This window comes from Nothoprocta perdicaria, unplaced genomic scaffold, assembly GCF_003342845.1.
Source record: "Nothoprocta perdicaria isolate Ctin4 unplaced genomic scaffold, notPer1 scaffold_83, whole genome shotgun sequence".
Classification (NCBI taxonomy): Eukaryota; Metazoa; Chordata; class Aves; order Tinamiformes; family Tinamidae; genus Nothoprocta; species Nothoprocta perdicaria.
In genome coordinates this window covers 807,660-824,798 of record NW_020456121.1, presented here as the reverse complement: position 1 = coordinate 824,798, position 17,139 = coordinate 807,660, and positions in this window count along the sequence as shown.

The following is a 17,139-nucleotide window of genomic DNA, read 5'->3' as shown; positions in this document are numbered from 1 at the left end:
CAAATAGTTCTGTGCTGTGGATCCTCAACATTGTTTTCTTACATCAACCAATGTTTTAAGCAAGTAGAGTCTCCCTGTGATATTAACCAGAATATTATCTGTTTGGGTTACAGGATTTTCTTACATAATGCACTTTGCTGTTACTTCCAGGGTTCGGCAGGCTTTTAAACAAATATTGTCCCAGAGCATCTGCAGATTTCGGTGTTTAATTTCCCCTGTTCTAATGTTTGGTATTTAGCAGAATGCAAGTATAGAAAGATGATCAATAGGAAAGAGAAGCAGCTTCATTAAACGGTGCCCTGCAAAAGCYGTGTATTTGCAATCAGTGGATTCTGCAGTTCCCTCTCCAAAAGAGGAGATGCAGAGAGCAGTAGTGATTTTTAAGGCACAAGCTGCTCTTGTATTTAATGGCATGCCAAAAACCTTGGGAGGTTCGTTGCTTGGTACAGAGCCGTGTGCTGCTCCGCACGGCGCCCGCGATTGTGGCTCTCGGTCCCAATCCTGCTCGTGGAAGAATTTGGGTTCCCAGAGGTGCTCTGGGATTGCTTTTTCTTTGACCTATATTGTTTACCTCTTATTATTTCACTGTTAAGTAATGCTCTTTGTATGAATCGCATCTACTCTGCCTGAAACYAATAGCAACTCTTTTGCAGGCAAAGAGGCCGTACACCTTAACACAGATGTTTAATAATAAATGTTAATATTTCACAAGTGAGGAACAGAAGCACAAGCCCGAGAAATGTAGGATACTCTCTCCGTAAAAATAGAGCCACTGAAAATGAAACAACATGCACCTGCCAGAATGAATCTCAATTTTAAGCAATTTTAAGYTACTGCCTTAATGATTTTCATATTCTAATCAATGTTCTAATAAAAGCTCTACTTTGATTTAATTAGGAAGCTTTTTTTCAAGCATTCTTTCTTCTTTCTTTTTCATAACTGARAACAAGAGATGCTAGGGCAGGGGTAGCCAGGAGGACACACTGAGGGACGGCAAATGAAGATACTGAATTGACGTTTTTAGGAAGGGTAAAAACAAAATGTGCAGGCTATTAATCAGATTGGCCTCCAAATGAACAATCTAATCTCTGGTCTGTGTAATTTCATTATCGATAAGGGCTCAAATATTTTTCCTCCAGTGTTTTAACAGCAGATGCGGGCTAGTTTGAGTGAGTTAATTGCGGGATTGTTTTTCCCGTTGCCAAGAAACAGACCGTTTTCTCAGAGCACACAGGGTGTTATGCTCACAGTCTCAGTGTCCCCGTGTTTTCTTGGAGGGTTTYGGAAGTCTCTGTTCTGGTAACTTAGCGACCTTGGAGAGCGGTGGCTTCAACCCAGGACTGCTCATGGACGGAGAGCCCTGCTAGGGACGAGCTGGTGTCGGACACGTCGAACACTGCAGGAGAAAAGCTTGTTCTTGTTCTGCACTGGCTTTATACCTTCAGGAAAGGGAATTAGTTTTTCRGGATGAAAAGGAGGAAAGAGATGTTTTAAACTATTTTTAAAGAGGAAGGCTTAGCAGGCCAAATAACGAAACAGCGAAAGGTGCCAAGCCAGRTACTGAGAGCAGCGAGTGCCTGGCGCTGCGGCCGCCCTCCGCGAGGCTGTTCCCAGTGCCAGSCAGCCCAGGGCAGCGCCCCGGTGTTCCCGGCCAGGAAATCCTGCATCGTCGGCTCATTAGTCGCATGAGTTAGGAATCATGATCAGCTTCAGGAGTTAAGAAAGTTCAATGGGATGGGTGAAGAACAGTCATTTTTTAAATTATTATTATTTTTTAATATTTATAAATAGCCTGCTTTGGAACTGAGATTTCTGGGTTTTTTTAATTAAAACACAGTCATCATTTTTGCCAATCATTGATGSCTCTCTCCATCCCCATTTCCATTTTCAGGATGCCCATGTGGGACATTTCCTTGTGCCTGTCTGGCTCTGCAATTCTATTCCACACTCTCTCYTCCAAGGCCCTAGGGACTGGCCAGGGAACAGTATCTTCCCGAAGTGTTTGACTTTCAGGTTTATTCAGCCCCTCCAGTCCTGCAAAGTTCTCCAAGAGCTGTTGGCTCTAAGGAGGGAGACCTGCTTTTCTGTCCCCAGCCATCAACCTTTCCTCATATTCTCTTTTCCTTAGAAAAGTGACTCAGTTGCTCCCTTCAGGTCATGCTCTTTTTAATTTTTTTCTTAAGTGCACTCAGGYGTCTATAGGCATCCTTTTTTGCTTATTGACAGACCTAACCACTRTTTTTTCTGGGAACTGTAATACTGAGTAGTGTTGCAGCTCTGAATTCACTCACCATATCTGTGGGAGATTTATTGTGAAGAACTGAGACAACTGAATGAGGCCAGTAGCTGAGCCTGTGTCTCTTTTGCTGAACTCCACACCAGAAACGTGCCATAAGGTGACCCTGAGGCAGCCAAACACTTGCAGCTGAACTCCTGATCTCCTGTATGGACATTCAGTCATGTCGAATCTGCATCACATCAACACACTTTGCTAGAAAACCAGTCCTTCTCTTAGAGGTGCTACCAGTTCTTATAAAGACCAGCGCCCTGGGGCATTAATAGCCTTTAACAGCCCTGATCATCCTCACCTGAGGCCTCTACCCGCCCTTGCCTGGGCTGTATTTAAGCTCAAAATCGGTCTTGCCCAGGGTAGTTTAATTGGGGGTTCTTGCTGTCATGTTGGCCCTGCCTGATGTGTCTGCATGGCCATGGTTCTGTCCCATTGCTGTGGATGTGCCTGGTGGTGTGGGCTCTGGGTGGCTGCAGCTTCCAGCCCTGGACTAGCTCTGCTCCCTTGCTCAGGTATTGCGGGTCTGCTGTGTGCTTTGTTGTCCTGGACTCGCCATCCCTGAGGCAGCAGCCAGCCCTTGCTATGCTGGTTGGCTGCCTGCTTGGAGAAGGCTGCACACTTGTGTCTGGTTGGCTGCATGCTTGGAGAATGGCAGATGCTTGCACTGACAGGTGGTGAACATGCAGCTACTTGGGTTTCAGAGCTAGGACAAGAGAAATTTTCTTTGGGTGTGTTAGGTTTGAATAGGGTTCCAGTTGTCTTTAGTGATCTCTTTCAGGTCAGATCTCTTTCAGCTCAGATCTCTTTCAGGTGGCCTAGTGGAGAGCATGACAGTTTCTGCCTCTCTGTGTCCCTTCATGCCTTTTGGGGAAGCTATGCTTCCTCAGGGAATGATTAAGTGAGTTTCTCTCTGTGTAGCTGTCTGTAGTAAATCCCTTAGAGCATGATGAATTAATTCAGAAATAATCCTGGAGTCATCTGAAGTATTAATATGATTAATGGACTCTGTATTAGAAAGTTTCAGGCCAGAGTCTGAAAAGGATCCMGGTGACTAAAGTGCAATTGAAAGTACTATGTAGTCAGGTACATGCGAGCAGAGACTCCAAAAGCCCTGCCTTGCTGCTTGGGTGCTGTGGCCCAAGGGCACCTGTGCTCCGGCTAGAAGAGCTGTGAAGGATCCTGAAGCTGCACTGGGCTGCCTGAGGTGTTGCAGACAGGGAGAAGCCCCTCTGCGCCCTGTTCCTTGAAAAGTCTTCTGGTTGTCCTCCCACAGATTACACAGTGCTTGACTTGCTCAGGGTGACTAAGACAGGATGGATAAAATGAGTTCAGCAAAAAGCCCAGAACTTGCAGCCCCTGTGACTKCAAGCAGTAGAAGGTTGTGGGAGGGAGCAGCATTGCAGAAAAACTTGGAGGCTGTTGCACTTCCTACAGAAGGTGAGGAAGGAGCTGGCAGTCACATTGCCCACTGGATGTGAAACTACTTTGGCTCTGGACCATGGGTCCCTGCTGCTGCTCGAGGGCCTCTTGAAGAACAGCTATAGTGATCAACAGAAACTCCATGGGGCCACCAAGAGTCTGCTGCTGTGGTGTTGCYACAGGAGATTTCCTCTAGGAGCATGTGGAGATCTTGTCCCTGGCCGGTGTTGCAGGAGCTTCTTCTGTGTTTTGTGTGAGCACTGGCAAAGCAGTGGCCTGATGCTCACACRAAACAGACCCCAGGACTATCTCTTGACCTTGCGTTGCTGTTGTGGTATTAGCAGTAAGTTCATTATTCCTTGAGGAATGATGCCCACATCTCATTCCAAAGCACATCTGTGCCAATAATTTTGTTTAATGATTTAGTCCTTTGGTGGTGCAATCTGAAGCTTTCTCAGGCTTTAAGCGTTCTCCCTTTTGGATGCTGCAAATCCTCACTCCGGGAGTATAAATACCTGTCACTGTACAGGGGATGTAAGCAGTCTTGCAAATGTTTCTCTGTTAATTGAGCATCACTTGTACTGTAAAGTGGAGCAGCCATCCTACAAGCATCAGGGCCTGTCAMCTAATGCTTAGATAAGCCATGCTTCATCGTGAGTTAGGGTTTGTAGAACAGCAGACAAAGGAGATGATACAATTTGCAAGAGAAAATCTAATTACTTGCTGTACAGCAGAAGATTGTTTTTGGCAGTTTGTAGAGATAAACACTGCAGCTCAACATTTCTCTGAGCAATTAATTTGTGCCTGCAAATATCATGGCACTTCCTTTTTATCAATGCTTTATTGCCCTTTTGCACTGTCTGTATGCTCTATTCCTTTCCATTCCAAGGTACTGAACTGCTTGGCTGAAATTCCATTCACATTTCCTTGGGTCACAAGACACAGGCAGTTAACTCTTCAAAAAGCATTTTTTTTTTTTATGTTCTGGGTGAGCTACTGGGTTAAATTATCAGTAGTTTCCTGTGACTCAGCAATCTGATAGTCAAAACAGGCGAAGAGGGAAATATGCCCTTTATATTAGAATGGAAATTCAAATGTTCACTAGTTTTCCATCTAGACAGAGTAACTTTTAAGCAGTCTGCTGCTGTTATGGTTTCAAAGTATCCCTTCCTGAGAATCAAAAATATCTGACTTTAATCTACAGTAGCTAAATATAAGTGTAATGTCCTTGTCGTCTTCACAACTCTGGGAAGAGCTCCAAAGGCCTGGGTTGAAAAAAAGATGTGATGTCTATACATGASGGTAAAAATAGCTTAAGAATGATTGGAGGCAATATATCCACCCTACAGCCCTTAAAGGGAAGCCAAAATTGAGACAAATGTCTTCTAATGTTTTGCTCAACATTTGAAACTTCTCAAATGTGCTTGTTCTCCTGTCACTCACTGCCCTGAAGCTGAAGTCTCCCTCCCGGACAGGGAAGGGAGCACTATTCAAAGATTCCCTCTCCCTTTTTAATCCTCTTCAGGTACTTGTCATAAGTAACAGCCATGTGYCTTGCTTGGGACCAACGCAGCATCTTGAGGACCTATCTTATTTCTATCAATTGTGTAGTATGAAGTTGCATTTTTATAATAAAATTGCACTGAGATCCTGTTCTTATTGTATGTCTCTTACTGGCTGGTTCATTGACATGAAACAAAAGTACCCATGATGTAAGGGCTTGTACAGGTGATAATATAATATCTTCACTCAAAATAAGTCAAGGCACTTCAGAGAGATACCTCTTGCTTTGCCTTATCTGCTAGTTCTATCACCCTGTATGTGTCCCTTCTGCCTCTGCTTCAGCACACATTTGTGTGTATCACTGTTCAGCCCCTCAGTTAGGGCAAAGCCCTTCAGGAGCAGAACTTTTGCACTGTAATCTTCTGAGAAATCCTTTCCTATTTTTATCCGCCTGGCACTTCTCCCTTCACCATGTTTCATTCATGACAGGTGAAGTTGCATTTTGCTCATGCTAYGAAGGATCTTGATGCTAGCTGCTTCTTTGTGAGGGCTGTTCTGTTTCAGTAGCTTTTCTTACTGCAATCATCTCTCCTCCTAGGCATGTTACATGCAGCTGTAAATTGTTTGTGGCAAGAGTTTTCTCTGTAATTAGCATGTGGCAAAGTTATTTTTATAGTGATTTTGCTAGTAGTGCACAGCTGCAGAATGTACTCTTAGCAAGGCAATAGACAAGAAAATTCTCACCCACTCCATTAAAAAAAAAAAGAAAAAAAAAAAAGCCAAAGCTCACAGGATCCTGATTCTCATCAAACTTTAAACAAATGACCTCAAGCTTCTTGAATTTTTTTCTAATGTTATTTTAGGTTGCACATATCTGAAAGGAACCACATGCTGTAATCTCAATTCTGAATTAACAAGCTGTAATAAAGGTTGCACAACTCTTTAAACCACCTAAACAAAACAGCTGTTTGAGACACCTAAACAAAATAGCACAACACAGTCTGATAGAAATAAAATAGCAGAACCCATGTTCCTACCTACCTAAGCCTCAAGTGACATGGGATTTCTGCCTGCGGAAAATTGACTTGAGCAGCTTTCCTGCAGGGAGATGACAGTCCCAAGAAGAGAGGTAAGAGCTCACTTTTGGGAAGGGGGGAAGGCAAATTAGTACTGTTTTGTTCATTTTTTTGTGTGGAAACTTGAACACTGGCCTATTTTACTTTTTAGCTTTTTTCAAATAATGATTATTAAGAGACAGATGTTRGACATGATCTATCAATGAATTCAGTGTTCTGTCACTTGAGGCTAACATTGCCATTGAAATTGTGAGTGTGGTTATAAAACAGTCAGTGTCATGATGTCCTGTGATATCCATTTTACTTGCTCTTCTCTAAAATAATATTTGTCTCTTTGCAGAGAGAAAGAAAGGGGGTACTGCACTTCTGTGGGTTTTGTGTGGGAAGGTGTTGAGGAAAACGGTGAACTCTGTCAGATCGCATAACTGACATGAACTGTGTGCCTCCTTGTCTGCTCAGCTAGCTCAGAGCACAACTGATAGAGTTTGGGTCCATTTGTGTCCCTCCATGCACCTCTGTTACTGCATGTTTGATTTCACACATGCACTTTCCAGACCTGTGATAGACCCGTTCTTAGCTTAGGCCACACAGGTCAACTTTGGGGACACATTTTTCCATGTGTGTTCAGAGTTTGGATTGCTGGCACAATTTCAGAGGCAATCGGTTCCTGTATTTTAATCCTGCTACTTTCATGTAAATTTAGCATTACCTATAACATCTCTGAGGAAAGAATTAAAAAAAAAAAAAATCTGGAACCAAAGAAAGTTGTATCCAGATCTAAGTACTAATATAGAAAAATACTGATGGAAAATCAGAAAATTAAAACCAACTCAGACTTTCTTAAGGTACTACCACTGGTGTTGATGTAGCTCTTTTTTCTTTTCCTATGTGTGCAAAATTTGAGGGGAAAAAAAATCTGTGCTGTCTTCCTGGCTTGGGGACAGCTGGGTTAGGATAATTAAAGGGCAAAGTTCTTCATGCTTTGTATCCTCGGCACTCTGGTTTGAAAACACAACCACAGTCACAACAGGACTTTGTTGAGAAGAAATTAAAGTGGGTGGGTAACATTGCTGGAATTTCTCCTTCAGATCTGCCACTTTTCTTTCCAAAGGCTTGCTCCAAGTAGCTCTCRGTATGCTTTAGTAGACACACTAACTGTATATTACCAGCTCCTGCAKGGCTGGTGTGTTGTAGCTGCAGGGAAGGGAAAACTTTGATATTAGTTTGCATTGGGCACAATTGTTTCTTGGAAAGCTCTAGGTCATTAAGAGTAGCAACTATCTTGGAATATGTTCCATATGGCAATTTCTCAGGTGCTGTGATAGCTAATCAGAGTTAATGATTAAAATGCATTTCTCTTTCCTTCCAGATTTGGGAAAAGAATGGCTGGGCATTTTCTTCTCAAAGCCGTGTCATCTCTTCCTGAGCATGTGGAGCACTGTGGTTATCACCACAATGTGTTAGCTTCTTCATTGCAGGGAGAACAACTGAAAGCTGCACTGTTCTTTAAGATTTTTGGTTCAGAAAAGGGTCTGTGGTGATATGGTGAGCTCTGTTTGCAATGGAAGGAGCACTTTAATTCTCCTACTCTGGAGTAACATCAGCCAGATTTTTATTTACCACTTCACTGGGATGCCATAATCTTGTGCATCCTATCATAAAGAGGCCTGCAAAGGAATCATTGCTGTTACAAGTATAGGAACCGTTCTTAAATACTCAGAAATCCAAACTTTAATGTATTTCAGGTCTGTTTTTGTTTTTTCTTCCCYTTAAAATTCTTTGCTGGGAAGAAGATCATACATAAAGGAGAAGACATTGCATTGTTTTTCCCCACTCTTACAAGAATAAGGGGAAAAGGTTTGGGCTGGAATCTGCACAGAATGTGGAATGTACCATTTGGTAGGGCACCTCTACAGCCCCTCCTAGTAGGRTGAAATACTGTTGTGGATGGTTGTTGGAAAGCTTATGAAGGATAAGAGTAGATGAATTTTTGCTGTGGACTTTTTTCCAGAAGTGGGTGACGGGCTGGGATGCAATTAGTACTAGATGGTTCAGATGGTCCTTCACACTACAAATGAAGGACTGAATTTAGGTAACTTATTTCAATTGTCTTAATAGTTTCCAAAACCCTGTACAACTTGTCTAGGGCTGAGTAGGAGCTTGAATGGCAGCACTGATCATTAAAAATTACTAATTTAATTTTCTAGCAAACAGTAGGCTTCCAATATAAGTGATTAAAAAAAAATTGCTTTTTCAATAACCTAATGCAGAGAAGCATGTAGCAAAATGCTAGAGCCTAGAAGCTTTGGGGGGAAAAAAATCGTCATCATTTGTGCTTAGGACAATTTTCTTTCTTTTCTAATTGACTTCAGAAGTGGAAATAGATTAGTAATTTKCTCCCGAGAGCTCCAGGACTTTTGGGAAGAAAACTAGATCTCTCACCTGGCTGGAGAATGTTACTGGGGTGGTTTGGGTGGTTGCACTGACTGCTTCCTTAAGATGGTTATATGTGTTTTGGGTGGTTTTATTTATGTATTTTTTGTAAGCACCACTCTTCATCATTGATTCCTTAAACATCAGCATGTTGGAAATAAAGTCCTTCATTCTATTTTTATTAATTTTTAATGCCTTTTGTGAAAACCTATGAAAGGGTGTTACCACTTTATGGCTTTGCCAAGGCAATAAGGTGGAGCTGCATGTGGGAATGAAGCCTTGTTTAATCAGGTTTTATAATTACTTTGATACAACTTTGACTAAAGCATGTTGGGTCAAGCAGTTTCTGGCTTCCTACATACTATTTAATCTTAGGCTACAGACTCAAGAATTTTCTAAATACCTCTTCAATAACCATTCTTCAGTGTTGCATTGACCCTATACAAACAGAAATATTACAGAAAACAATTGTATGTATATTATTTTTACTTAAGTGAACAGCTTCAGATGTTCCCTGGAGTCTACTTAAATTTTTAAAAGGTTTTAATAGTGACAGAAATCAATCCCTTGCTTGAACCCAAAATAAAGACAGATGAGCACAGTGGTAGCAAATTTTCTTTCCCTCATTCCTCCCCCACAGCTCCATGGATAAGGTTTAGTTTTACTGTTTCCTTGATACACTAGATCTAGAAAAGAGAAATATCATCCACTGTGAGATCTTCAGAGGAGACATTGAGAAGAAGGTGATGGGTAATGCTTCCCATAGCCTTCACACATAAGCTATAGTTCCAGATCTTTTGCTGTGTAGAAATTGAGCTGTAAAGCAGGGGAAAGGGATTCTTCTTGGCTTACAGTATGGAAAGGATTATTGGATTTCAAACAAGAGAAAACCATACGCTTTAATTTATTTGTTAATTTATTTGTCTGACCACAATCATAGAAACAAACAAGTAAAAAAAAAAAAAAAAAAAAAAAAAAANAAAAAAAAAAAAAAAAAAAAAAAAAAAAAAAAAAAAAAAAAAAAAGGAAAAAAAGGAAAGGACTGTAGCTACAAGTTGCTTAATCTAAACAACGCAGATATTTCAATGCAGAAACACATGAAGAAACAGGCGAGGATGTACTGTGCTGCCTGGAATGAGGGAGGAGGGAATAACCAAACACCTCCTGGTCCAGAAAACACCCAGCAGCACCAACCTGTTATCTCAAGGCCCCACACCTTGCTGGGAACTGCTGCAGAAGCCCTGTAGAATGTGCAGGTGCAGCGATAAAAGCTTGTCACGCACTGGCCATGGGAAGGGATGTGCTCTGGCGCTGGCACAGCAGGGCAGCAAATGAGCTGCAGCTTCGCATGCGCCTGAGCGCTCTTGGTTCGGCTGCGAGACTGCCAGGTTTCTTACCGGCTAGTGTAGCTGCYGCTTCTAATTAATATGGATGGAAATTTTCTAGCTGAGGGGGTTGGACAGTTATTATGTAAGATGGCTCTGGGGATTTTTTTTTTTTTTTTGTGGGGAGGGTTTTTTTGGTTTTGTTACTTTTTAACATTTCTTTACATAATTGTAAAAGGTATTTCTGGGGAAAAAAAAGGCTATTTTCACTGAAGGTGTGGAATTTATTTGATTTAGAAATTGATGTCTTAAAAATAAGGAAAAACACAAAATAATGTTCCTAAGTGAATTATAGCCTACAAAGTGTCTTTTCTCTTTTCTTTAGCTGAAGTCTTCTTCAGAAGTTCAAAATAGGATTAATACTTAAAGTATGCCTGGACTATCAAGAAAGTAAGTGATAGGGTGACATAAAAGAAGCAGACATGGAAATTGGTGCATTCTCTCTCAGAGACTCTTAATGATTTCCTTTCAGAAGCAGTGCACACTATCTTAATTATACAGGAGCCTGCGTAAAGGTACTTTTGGATTAGATCCAGTGCAAGCTAAAGCAAACAACATGACAACGAAAAGGGCACTTGCGTCATTTCACTTTAGCACTTATAATACAAACAATAACTGGCAAATAAAAAGCTTCTAGCCCGTGGTGTGCTCATAGTGCCAGGATAATTATTCCTTCACATATAATCATTAAAACAAAGAATGCCATAACTGAAAATACTRGGACAATGTTTTTCCCTTCAGCACTGGTTTCTATAAAAGAGAGACCTTCTTTCAACAAGGRAAGTTTCCTGTGCTGGCCTAATAGGATTAATCATCTTATAATTTTATAGATAAGTCTTTCTGTGYGATCTTGCCTGTGTCTTTTGAGGGCACATATCCATGGGAGAGAAAAAAAGAAAAAGGTATTAGAAATAGCAGTATATCAAAATTGACAACCAGCTGGAAGTACTGGGGCTCACTTTSATTAAAGATGCCTCTCTGTCCCGTGAAGGCTGAGATTAGAGAAGCCTGGTAATGGTCACTAGAACAGTCATTTTTGCAACAAATGTTAAGCCTGGCATTCTGACCAAATCCAACTTGGGAAATTGAAAATTTTGGATCCATGAGACTAGACCTGTTTTTCTGCAGAACKCAAGTTTAAGGCTGAATTTTGGCTGTGAAAGGGCACTGTTAACATTCTCTAAGGACTGAGGTTGAGGTGGGAAGGAAGTGTCCTGATCTCTGAATGCTGTTACCTTAGAACTGTACYGATATGCTTTAAATGTCAGGCCACTTTGAACCTTAATTCCTTTTCATCTTTGATTGCGTGAGCTGTATTTCAACTGTTTCTCAATACTGCTATGAGAAAAAGCTGTCACAGTATCACTTAGTCTCATGGCATGGCTTAACCATCTTGACGGGTGCCAGCGGGGCTGCAGCGAGCAGCAGGGAGGAGAAGGGAGTCTCCCTCTTATCACCCTTGCTTACCACCCATTACCAAATTCCATGTCTGAGCCCATGTGAACACCCTGGGGGGCAGATGATCTCCCACTGCAATGCTACCAGCTCTTGGAGGAGCTCTGCGTTTGCTCAATGTACATCAAAACCTGCGGAAAGGATGGATGGCAAAGGAGGAGGGGCAAGGTTTTCAGCATCAATAAGTGTTAATGTGGCAGTAGTGGCACTTCATACATATTGGAGAGCAGGATACAGCACAGTCCCAAGAGCATGGGGTAGAAGAAGAGAGGACCACAGGTGGCACAACAGCCACCTTCAACCATGTAAGAAGAGTCAAAAGAATTTTAAACATTATTGATGATTTTCTTTAACAGAATACAATTTTTCCAACGCTAGAAAAGCCTTACTGATGCACAGCATGCATCAAAATATGCACCAAAATACATAATTGTAGCTGATGTCCCAAAYTAATTGCAGTAAGAGCCTTGGTCTGTCCCACTCTTATCCCTTAGGTGCTGTGCTCCGTGGTATCTATCTCCCCTAATCAAGCTATCTCCTAGCATATTTACACAACACGTCGAGTCCTTATCTTTAGTAGGGCAATTTTTTCTCACCCTTCCATATCTGCTGCCCACAAGCTCTGCTGGTGATAACGGGCCATGCTGGCGCAGGGAGCGCCCGCGCAGCAACGGGAAGGCGGCAGCGACGTCGGCGCGCGGGACAGCGGGAGCCAGCCAAAGGCAAGGGCCCCATTCGCAGAAATAGGAACTCTGAGCGGTTAGCAAGTCACCCGGGGAACATGCAAATAAGCAAAGCTTTCCCAGCAAGGCAGGAAAGTTTTCTTTGGGATGATAGCTCATTTTAAAGGGACATGAGTTATTTTTTATTTTTTAGATACTGCAATTGGACTTTGAGTTAACATCCTAGTCTGTTAAAAAGAAGGGAAAATCTCTGGCAGAGTTGTGGGCTTGGAGCCACACGAGCTTGAGTTAMTTAATGCTCCCAAAGGCAGTAAGAATTTAGTTTCTAAAGAATCTTGGACTGATGAAGTTGATTATTAGCAGAAGACCTGTACTTCTATGCCATGGAATAATTTCTCAGGGTGACACGGGCTCTAGTCTTACTTATTTTTGGTGTGACTTCTGTCAAGTTCAGTCACTCAGTCCAGTCTTTAAAAAGTTGTGCTTAAAGTGAAGGAGACTCTTGTGCAGGAAGTGCTGCCTGCCTGGATGCAGGGAGGTAACCCACCAGCACAGAATGAGAAGCTTCTGTGACCTGGACTTCTGCCCCCACAGGAGCTACTTATGTCGACCACATCCTATGATTTTGCAGAAGTTGCCAAAGAATCGTGGAGCAGGGATGACTGTTGGCTACTGTCGGATCAGGTCAGGCCCTAACCAGTCATCTGAAGAAATATCTTGTATTCCAAACACTGGAGTATCCATTTATAAACATTTGAAAACACATACAACAAGATGGAGTCGTCAGACAGGAAAATCCTCTTTAAAGTGGCATCATCTGACCAATAAATGTCTATGAAAAGGGTTTAAATAGCATAGTGACTCATCAGGGAGTTATTGAACTGGATAAATAAATCTTTCTGTAGAATTTATCGATTAGTGTGCAAGAGATTGTAAAGTAAAATACGTCTTTTGTTCTTCAAGCAGCTTCCCATAGCAAGCATGTTCCTTTATGATTCTTTGATTATTCCTAAGATTAGAACCACTTCATGTATAAGGGAAGAAAAATATGATTTTGTTCCTTTGATTCCAGCTTTATTTTAATGGGATTAAGACATTTTAAATACAGATCAAATTTTCTTCTGTTTCCTGCTGCAATGTTCTTTAACAGCCTTTTCTTGGCCTGCTGTGGTCTAGAATGAATTCAATAGCATCAAGCCTTTTGCTCTGTGTAGGCTCCCTCTCCAAATGGCAATATATTTAGGCCCTATGAGGAGTGCTTTAGGGAGCTGGGATTATTTAGCTGGAGGAGACTCAGGGGAGACTTTATGGCTCTGTACAATGACCTGAAAGGAGATTGYAGCGAGGTGGGAGTCAAGCTCTTCTCCAAAATAAATACCAATAGGACAAGAGGAGATGGCATCAAGTTACCAGAGGAGATTCAGGTTAGACATTAGGAAGAATTCTACATGGAAAGTCTATGTATAGTCTAGCTGTAGGATAACTTGGTCAACAACTTTAAGCCAATATTGTTATCACTCTGGATTTTATTTATTTATTTATTTATTTATTTATTTATTTAATTTCCCAAGGACAGGAATTGCATTCATTTTAGAGCTGAGTCAAGTCCACTGGGTAAATAAATTAGCACATTGGGTAAATATATCTGATGGTGTGGTTTCAGCCCAATTCTAGAGCAGGAAGAGGACTTGACGATATTAAAATTCAGTGTGTTTCATGAAATAGATAGCTGGACAGAAGAGAGGCAGGGTCTGTATCATGAAATCACTCATTTTATTGGCCAGTAGGGACTCTGTAGAAGGCAGAAAAGTTATAGATGCTCCAGCAATGGAAAACTTAATGGAAGCAAAAATATCCAACTGCATAACCTAAACCCATAGGAAASTGCACTCCAGAATGAAGCTGATGGAAACTATTCATTTTATAGATTTTCTGCAATGAATCAATCCAGTGAGTTTTTTTCTTCTTCTCCTTCGAACAAGGAAGGAAATATATGTTGGCTAGGCCTGGATATCCTCGTTTCTCTTCCTTCTCTTCCTCTCGATCACTGTTTGGCAGTGGATAATGGAACAACTATTCCATACCTTTTAACACTTATCTCAAAAAATGTATGTCAAAAAGTTTAGTTCTTTGAAATAYGCATTTTCCTCAGTGATTCCAGTGAGACCAGAAACAGGATGAAAGATATTAGTAGAATGCTTCTGAATGCCAAGAAAAGGAAAAATTTTTCTTTTCAAGTGCAGGAAAATACTTTTTTCTTTTTCATTTGTAGTTCCTTTATCAGACATTTGGAACACACATAACATTTGAAGCGGATGAAAAGGAATGTTATGYGTCTTTTAAAGTGAATTTACTGTCTTTTGCCTGTAATCAACAGTAAAAAAAAAAAWTTGAATTTTATAATATAAGCTACATATGCATTAGTGGCCATTTTTCTAATGCTGTTCTAATGTTAGGGTAGTATTCAAAAAAACACATTACACTGGAGAAATCTTACTGGACCCTGTGTAATGAGGCTATATATATATATATATATATATATTTTTTTTTTTTTTTGCCCAGCTAGCTTTCTTGGAGAAGACCTTAATGTCCTATTGACATAATTCAGTGACTTGAATGCATTTACACCTTGGAAGACTGAAAGCCACTTTTACTCTCACCTCCTCCTCCTCATGGTATTTGTTTTTGTAGCTTTATGCATACTTGGCCTTAGTGGTCTCCATCTGATTTGGTGGTGCAGCTGTAATCCACTTCAATACAGATATCCGGCTCTTCCTTTAGAAACTTCCTCTTGCTATGCTATAGTTCTTGTAAACGCCCTAACGGAAGTGCTTTTTTTTTTTCCTCCTTCCTCCTGCAACGAGAGGTCCCAGAGATACAAGTCACTTTATAAAACAGAAAAAAAAAGAAAAAAAAGTTTTAGCCAAGAGCCTACTATTACAAGGAGACAGATTTTTGCATTATTTTTAATCCATTAGTTTGTTACCTTATAGAAACCATGCATATCATTCATGCATATCATTCATGCATAAACAAAATGACTGGCAAAGTCATAGGGACTGTCCTAACACTGTAATTTATTAGACTAAAACTGCCAGGTTATTTTCCATCCTTTCTATTCCGTATATTTGAAAGAGAACATCTGTCTCGTAACAGTGATGGCTCCAAATCAAGTATAGGATTTTGTTCTTTACAGCAAAAGACACATGCATAACACTTAAGACGTGATTAACTTGTAAGTTTTCACTTTAAATGTAAAATTAAAAACCAAAAAAAAAATAAAAAATGAAATGCATAAAGCTGTTCCTTTGCAGCATTGTCTTTATTATCCATTATTTTATGGCATATATTTTTTATAGGATAGAAGGAGTCACCTTGGAGAAGCTACCAATACAAGACAAGCAGCCCCCTTCCCAATCACCGCCAGCTCAGGGCAGTCGTGCAGAAGTCAACCTCCAGGCTCTTGCCTCCCCTTGCAGACCTTGGTGCTTAACAGAGAAGTCAGGACACCCAATTGCCAGTCCTGGTGCTGGGCCAGCTAAATGGAAACCCCAGCAGAGGCAGGAGCAGGACACGGAATAGATACCACTGTGTCCTGCCAGATTGTCGTTTCATTTATAGTGCACCAGAGGCCTCAGTAGAACATTTGTCTTTTCCTATTCTTTCTTTAATAATCTTGGCTCAGCAAGCAATATCCTAATTTAACAAAGTGCATTTACTGAAACGGATCTATGGAAACTTTAATGATGTACATGACACTGGGTTGTGTGTTTCTTCATGCATTCTCTTGCTCTTAAATATGGGCCCTCCTGAGGCAAATAACCATACAATATTTATCATCATGTTGTTTCTATGCAGGAATATTTTGTTATGATGTTTGCTAAGGTGTTGTGTTTGTCAGTTCCTCCTCTCTTCTSTCTGGAAAGAAACAATATGGAAATCCAGGTGCAGTCATGCAGCTTTGTTGGCTTACCACTGTTTGCTGTAAGATTGGACCASAGCATGAAGTTTGAATTGCTTTTCACTGCAGTTCTCCAGCTTAGCAAAGTTTCTTTTCTTCTCTCTTTTTTTTTTTTTCCTTTATTTTCCCTTATTGCATCACAGTATTACTCCCAATGCTTCAGCCTTTAAAATTACTCCTATATCTTCTGTCGAAAGACATTTTAAGTGGCACTACAAGTCCAGGAATGGTACAGAGGGCACCTGTCTTTCAYGGGGAGCTCGGATGGGTTCCTTCCTCTATTGCCTGTTCCAGAGTGGTGGGAGTCAGGAGTTCATGGGGAAACCTTGATTTTGATGATTCCTCGTCATCCACAGATTTTTTTTTGTTTGTTTGTTTTACCTTGGCATGCAAACGGATTCTGAATGGCACTGTCCAGAAGCATCTACATACATCTCTCATTTGAGTGTCCTTTCCAGGTAAGCACACATACATATATACGTTTGTGTGTGTACATACATGTACATATATATGTACATACATATATATGTGTGTGTGTACATATATAAATATACATGTATGTCTCTGCTTTGGGCCAAAGCAAAGGAAATCCACAGCCTAATGAAGCAAGRGATCGATACGGTGAATCCTGACAGGGGAGGGTGCCCAAGGAAGCAGTGGGAGTGCTTTATTTAGGGCTTTTAAGAGGCCCGAGGGGACGCATGGCRCTGGGCAGTGGGTACCTGGGACCCGCTGCAGGCCGGGGCTGAGGGAAGCCGCGCGCAGCTCGAAGGCTGGTGCTCCCTGCAGAATAAAACGCTGTAATTCCACCCGGGGCGCCCCTGCGGCCACGCAGCCGCGGTGCCTGAGGCGGGACAGGGAGGCACCGGGCCGGGTGCCGGTCCCGCGGGGCGGCGCTGGCCCGGGGTTCCCGCGGCCGCAGCGCTGCGGGCCG